This window comes from Eriocheir sinensis, unplaced genomic scaffold (assembly GCF_024679095.1).
Source record: "Eriocheir sinensis breed Jianghai 21 unplaced genomic scaffold, ASM2467909v1 Scaffold41, whole genome shotgun sequence".
Taxonomy (NCBI): domain Eukaryota; kingdom Metazoa; phylum Arthropoda; class Malacostraca; order Decapoda; family Varunidae; genus Eriocheir; species Eriocheir sinensis.
The window spans coordinates 978,813-986,237 of NW_026111732.1; the positions used below are offsets into that span (position 1 = coordinate 978,813).

At 43.9% G+C, this 7,425-nt stretch overlaps 1 long non-coding RNA gene across 1 annotated transcript; it reads right to left on the bottom strand.

Moving 5' to 3' along the window:
* Positions 1-344: 344 nt before the first annotated feature.
* On the bottom strand, positions 345-1,785 carry LOC126992166 (uncharacterized). The gene is made up of 2 exons (XR_007746309.1): positions 482-1,785; positions 345-417 (listed from the first exon to the last, which is right to left on the bottom strand). It is a non-coding gene; the product is annotated as an uncharacterized LOC126992166 (long non-coding RNA).
* Between the last annotated feature and the right edge of the window lie 5,640 nt (positions 1,786-7,425).

A 7,425-nucleotide genomic window follows, 5' to 3' on the forward strand; every position in this document is an offset into this window, starting at 1 on the left:
CATTTTCTTGATGTTATTGAGAGCCGAAAATGTGGATGATTACTTTTTTCCTTTTTAAGATGGTGTGCTTCTTTTGTATTCTTTTTTCTGGTGTTCCTTTTTCTGTTTTTTCCTTGTGCTGGTTTTCTCTTTCTTCATTTTCTTTTTCTGGTGTTGTTTCTATATCGGCTTTTCTTGGTGCCGTATCCTGCTACAGACGAGTCTCCTTCACCCCAGAGAAGCCTCGCCTATACCAACATACCACAGCTAACGCCTGTGTGCTTGATTAGTATTTATATAATTTGTTGTCACAATAAATCGTTATCCTATCTTCGTTCCCAAAACGCTTATTCCTTTGTCGATAAAACTAAACGAACTCAAAAACATATTTTCCTTTCTCTGTTTCCAAAACGTCGATTCCTTTGTCGATAAAAACACCTCACAATAACTCGTTATCCTTTCTTTGTTTCCAAAACGTTGATTCCTTTGTCGATAAAAACACATCACAATAACTCGTTATCCTTTCTTTGTTTCCAAAACGTTGATTCCTTTGTCGATAAAAACACGTCACAATAACTCGTTATCCTTTCTTTGTTCCCAAAATGTTGATTCCTTTGTCGATAAAACTACGACATCGCTACGACTCATTTTCCTTCCTTTAAAGGTTAGGATCCCACCCCGACATTTACGTCAGGGTCAGCATCCCACCCCAACATTCAAGCTGGGGTCAGCATCCCACCCCAACATTCAAGCTGGGGTCAGCATCCCACCCCAACATTCAAGCTGGGGTCGGCATCCCATCCCGACAATTAAGTCAGGGTCAGCATCCCACCCCAACATTCAAGCTGGGGTCAGCATCCCACCCCGACAATTAAGTCAGGGTCAGCATCTCTTCATTTTCATGTTTCTGGTGCTGCTTCTACTGTATATCGGCTTTTCTTGGTGCCGTATCCTGCTACAGACGAGTCTCCTTCACCCCCGAGAAACCTCGCCCGTGCCAACATACCACACCAAAATCCTTAATCCTAGCTGTTCGTTTTGCTAATGTTGTGTTTTGTATCTGATTTTTTTTCTGGCATTCCTTTTCTGCATTATCCCATCTCCGGTTTTATCTTTCTTTATTTGTCGTGTGTTGTGTAGAGTATCTACATCGCCTCCACCTGGTGCCGTATCTTGCTACAGGGGTCTCCTTCACCCCAAAGGAGGCTCACCCATACCAGTATACCACACCGAAGGCCTTCATGCTGGATTTTGTGTGTTTTTGTTGTATTTTTTCTCATCTCTGCTTGTCTTATTTATTTCCTGGAATTCTTCTCCTGTATTATCCTATTTCTGAAGTTCCTTTAGTTTATTCTCCTTATTTTCGGTGTTTTTATCTGTAATATCCCTGTCGTGGAGTTGTTCTGAAATCGCCCTTCCTTGGTGCCGTGTGCTGATACGAATGAGTCTCCTTCACCCCAGAAAAGACCCGCCCATACAAACACACAGCAGCAAACGCACTCCCCTCCCAACGCCCCTGGACACTCGGGATCTCCGGCACCGCCATGAACGCCCCAAGGGAGCCGAGACGCCCTGCCGGAACCCCTGAGCCCCGCGACGCTTGCCAGGGAGACCTTGGCCTCCCTAACGCTCCCCAGCACCGCCGAGGCGGGGGAGGGCGGGAGCTCCAGACGATGCAGAACAACTCCAGACGGGAATATTAAATTAATCGTAAACACCGTGACGGCGCAAAGGCTGCGTTTGTCGAGTCTGGGATGGCAGGAGCCGGCCGAGTGTTTTGGCGCGGCATGCGTTTACCTCTTTGCTTCTGATTTCCCTCATTGTTTATTGAGAGAGAGAGAGAGAGAGAGAGAGAGAGAGAGAGAGAGAGAGAGAGAGAGAGAGAGAGAGAGAGAGAGAGAGAGAGAGAGAGAGAGCATTTTAAAAGGTATAATGCTATTGCAATTCTTTAATCACTTGATAATATTGTTACCAATAACTATCTATTCACCCCCCCTTCACCCCCTCACACATTGTGTGTATATATGTATGTATCCGTCTCTCTCTCTCTCTCCAGTTTCACTTTCCTTTGTCCCCAACACTATATATTTAATGCATAGGTCCTTCTCCTCCTCCTCCTCTTCCTCCTCCTCCTGCTTTACCTCTTTCATCTCCACGTATGTATTCCTATTGTTAATTATGTTCTTTATTAAATTTGCCTTTCTGAGCCACCCTTGTCTTTTCTTCATCTAAACAGTCCCTTTCATTTCTCTACACAGTAACCTCTCCTCGTAATCCTCATTTATTTCCTCCTCATCATCCCTTTTTATCAATATTTTTTTCATTATTTATTTTTGCCCTTGAGCTGTTTGCTTTATTTTAAAAAAATAACAACAACGACATTCTCTCCGCATTCCCTAATCTTCTACCATCATTATATCTTTATTATTCACCTCCTCCTCCTCCTCCTCCTCCTCCTTCCTCCTCCTCCCTCCTCCCTCCTCCACCCTCCTCCTCCTCCTCCTCCTCCTCCACCTCCTCCTCCTATTTTTTATTTATTTTGCATCCAGGACAACCATTTATGTTATACCACCTTTCAACCTCATTTCTTCCTCCTCCTCCTCTTCCAGGTAAAAGCTTCTCCCCTGAGGCGGTGGGCGTGGCAATGATACCAATTTCACCTGTGGGTGACGGTTCTCTCTCTCTCTCTCTCTCCTACTACTACTACTACTACTACTACTACTACTACTACCACTACTAATACTAGTATTATTTCTGTAAAGTTCATTTTCTCTTCCTCCTCCTCCTCCTCCTCCTCCTCCTCCTCCTCCTTCTCTCCTCTTCCCCCTGCTTCACCTCTTCGTCATACTGTTTCTCTCCCTGTCCTCATCTCTTGTCACACCTTTCTCTAAAAACTACATATACAATAAATTAAATATTATGTAGTCGGTTCAGTACAAAGAAACACTGATGTATAATATTTCATTCTGCCACATTCACACCAGTAGGCTAACAAAGCCAAAAAGTGAAAGGTGCAGCAATATGTAAATTATAGTAGCGATAGTACAAATAATACAACACGTAGTGACAGCATCATGAACGAAACAGTAACAATAGTAGTATTTTTGGCATTAACACCAGTAACTCAAATGCAAAAAAAAACGAAAACAAAAAAGTCCGCTAAACACTACTAATAACAGTACTGTAATAGTTACACCATTAATGTCACTACTATCTACTATCATCATACTGTCTACAACTATTTACGTCACACTACCTCAGTCCCTCTATTTCCATAATCTATAATTATTTTCTCGTCCTCTCTCCTCCTCTCACGTCACTGTCACTTCCTCCTCCTCGGCGTCTCAGGTGTTCGGGCTGCTGGACAGGCGGCTCATGGTGTCCGCACCTCCTCTCTGCCTGATTCACCTCTTACACTAATATTAATAACCTTACTTCTGCATTTTACAACTATAATCATCTTACTCGTTACGCTTGATAAAAAAAATGTTAATAAGCACGCTGGGAAGGCAGACGAGAGGTAATAATTGGATCGAACTCCCTATGAAGCGGATTCGAACTAATTGAGGCATGGCTGCGGGGCACTTGGGCCACCACGGAAGCCATAACTTATAGGAGCTTCAAAGAGGATCATTAACATCCCAGTGTGTTTAGATCCGCCTGTTTCTGACCTGAAAACACGCTAATGCAGTGCCGTGTGTGTGTGTGTGTGTGTGTGTGTGTTTGTGTGTGTGTGTGTGTGTGAAATTAAGCAGTAACAATGAAAGCGTTAATTAATATGAATCACAATAGCACCTCCCCATTACTCCCTCCCTCCTCCTCTTCCCTTCCCTTCCTTATTATTTTGTGATAGGCCAAATACAATAAAGTAAAATTAACAACAACAACAATAATGATAACAAGCACTATTCCCCCCACCCCCCTACCCTCCTCATCTCCCTTTCACTCTCTTCTCTTCCCATTCTTAACCTTTCTTTTCCATTACCTCAAAAATATACAATGGAAGAAAAAGGAGAACACAACGAAGAAGAACAATTACTACTACTACTGAAACAACAAAAAAAAAACAATAGCAGCAACAATAATCATGCCATACAATTATACTTTCAATCAATGGTAAAATATCTGACTGGGGATGTGTTACGAGTGAGGTCCCACAAGGTTCGGTATTAGGTCCACTTTTGTTTATTATTTATATCATTGACTTAGATACAGGAATTAGTAGTGATATCAGTAAGTTTGCAGATGATACCAAGATCGGTAGAGTGAGTCGGATCAGGACGCTAGTATTCTCCAGGATGAACTAAACAGATTGTATGACTGGGCGGATAAATGGCAGATGGAGTTCAATATAGGGAAGTGCAGTATTCTGAATGTAGGTAGGAGCAACCCCTCTCACAACTATTGCTTAAATGACACTCTCATAAGCAGGTCTGGGTGCAAGAGGGATTTAGGGTTCTTAGTGAGCTCTGATCTCCGTCCAAGGGCACAATGCATTCACGCTAGAAATTGAGCAAATAGGGTACTGGGATTTATTTCAAGGAGCGTAAGCAACAGAAGCACCGAAGTCTTCCTCAAACTATATTTAGCATTAGTTAGACTTCATCTTGACTATGCGGTTCAGTTCTGGTCACCTTATTATACGTAGAATGGATATCAAAATGTTAGAATCGGTGCAGAGAAGGATGACTAAGATGATTCAGGGGTTGAGAAACTTGCCATACGAGGAAAGACTCAAACAGTTAAACCTGCATTCTCTAGAAAGGCGAAGGGTGCGTGGAGACATGATCGAGGTTTATAAGTGGATGAAGGGCTTTATTAAGGGAGACATTCATAAGGTTTTGTTGGTAAGAGAACCGGGTAGGACACGAAGTAATGGGTTTAAACTGGATAAATTCAGATTCAACAGGGACATTGGCAAAAATCTGTCTACAAACAGAGTGGTGGATGAGTGGAATAGGCTTAGCAGACATTGTGGTGAGTGCCAATACAATTGTCACATTAAAAAATAGATTAGATAAATTCATGGAGAGCGATATTAGGTGGGGTTAGATACACGGGAGCTGCACGGGAGCTTAGGTTCAGAGGAGCTGCCTCGTACAGGCCTACCGGCCTCTTGCAGACTCCTATGTTCTTATGTTCTTATGTTCTTACCCTTCCCCTCCTTTTCCCACTTCCTCTTCCCCCATTAACCCTTCCCCTTTTCTCCATCCACATTCTCCCCACCACTACCACCTCCCCACCCCACACAAGCCTAAGAGTTGTGACACAAACACTCTCCACACTCACCCCATCCTCGGTATCCTGCTGCTCCACCACGCCTACTGCTCTATCCTCGCCCTCAATGCTTCACGTCCCCACCCGGCACCACACTCAGCACCGCTACGTCGAATAATTTTTTAACACAGCTGGGCACGAGAGGGAACGAATCAGCTTTTGCTGCCACCCGGACGCGGAGAAATACATGATCGCGTAACGCCCCGCCCAGCTGATCACTTTCCCTCCGCGCTGAATGTCCTTTTCATGTAATTATGTGGTTATCAGCACTGTAGTCTTCAAACAAAATTAAGTCACTGTGGCTGAGGCTGCCTCAAGAGACTGTGTTGCCATTTCTCCTTGCCTGGTCAAACTCTTTCGTCTCTGCCTATCAACTTCTATCTTTCCTTCCTGCTGGAAGAAAGCCTTTGTACAGCCTGTGCCTAAGAAGGGTGACCATTCCAATCCCTCAAACTACCGCCCTATAGCTTTACTTTCCTGTCTATCCAAAGCTTTTGAATCAATCCTTGACCGGAAGATTCAAAAGCACCTTTCCACTTCTAACCTTCTATCTGATCGCCAGTATGGATTCCGCAAAGGGCGTTCTACTGGCGATCTTCTTGCTCTCTTAACTGACTCTTGGTCATCCTCTCAGCCGTTTCGGTGAAACTTTCTCTATTGCGCTAGACATATCGAAAGCCTTCGATATAGTCTGGCACCAGTCTTTGCTTTCTAAACTGTCCTCTGTCGGATTCTATCCCTCTCTCTGTTCCTTTATCTCCAGTTGCCTTTTCGGCCGTTCTATCTCTGCGGTGGTAGACGGTCACTGCACTTCCCCTAAACCTATCAACAGTGGCGTTCCACAGGGCTCTGTCCTATCACCCACTCTCTTCCTATTATTCATCAATGATCTTCTTTCCATAACAAACTGTCCTGTCCACTCATACGCCGATGACTCCACTCTGCAGTCTTCAACTTCGTTCAATAGAAGACCATCACAACAGGAAGTACGTGACTCCAGACTGGAGTCTGCTGAACGCTTAGCCTCAGACCTTGCTATCATTTCCGATTGGGGCAGAAGGAACCTTGTGTCCTTCAGTGCCTCAAAAACTTAATTTCTCCACCTATCAAGTTGACACAATCTTCCAAACACCTATCCGCTATTCTTCGACAACACTCAGCTGTCATCTTCTTCAACAATAAACATCCTCGGTCTATCCTTAGCTCAAAATCTCAACTGGAAACTTCATATCTCCTCTCTCGCTTAATCAGCTTCCTCGAGGCTGGGCGTTATAACTGACTGTTTAGACCCACCAGAAACAAATCCTTCATACATGACTATTATATAATAGAATGTACACAGAGTATGTATAACTTATTTAAAAGTAGTCAATAGGCGATAGTGTGGAATATCCGCTCATCCCGCCACCACGCCACCACCAAGATATATTTCAACAGCTTATGCGTACTTATACATCTTTAGCGACCTCCACAGAACGTAACCCTCTGCTAGCCTATTTCCTCTGTTAAAGTATTTATGTAGTATTGACTAAATGACGGAAAAACTACTATTATCTTAAATTTTGCGATAATTAATCTCTCTCTCCCTCTCTCTTCACAGCACATGAAGTAGCCTCCAGTTTTCTTTCTTTCGTCCAGACTCTGGGGAAACTTTTATTCCTTTTTCCTCGGCGATTAATGATTCTGGGTGACGTTGAGCTTCCTGAACCGACCGGCAAATTATTCTTTCTACTTCATATTCCCTTCCTAGCCCCCACGCCCCCCTACGATCCCTAACACCCCCTATTCCCCCCTCTTGCGCTCCCTTAACCCCCTCTTCCCCTTCTCTCCATGACAATTATAAACTAGTCCGCCCCGCCATTCTTCTCGCGCTCAGCTTCTCACGGAATCGCGCGCTTCTACGTCGACTTGCAGGTATTGGTCGTTACAGTAGGGATGGGCAGGTACCGTTAATTTGAGTACCGGGAGTACCGATACCGAAAACTTGGGTACCGTTAGTACTGGTACCGGTACCGGTACCCAAATTTTTATTTATATCTTAATGCCGTCTGATGAAATTCCTAAATAAATTTTCTGTAGAGAAAACTTTCTCTCTCTCTCTCTCTCTCTCTCTCTCTCTCTCTCTCTCTCTCTCTCTCTCTCTCTCTCTCTCTGAATGAAGTGAATATT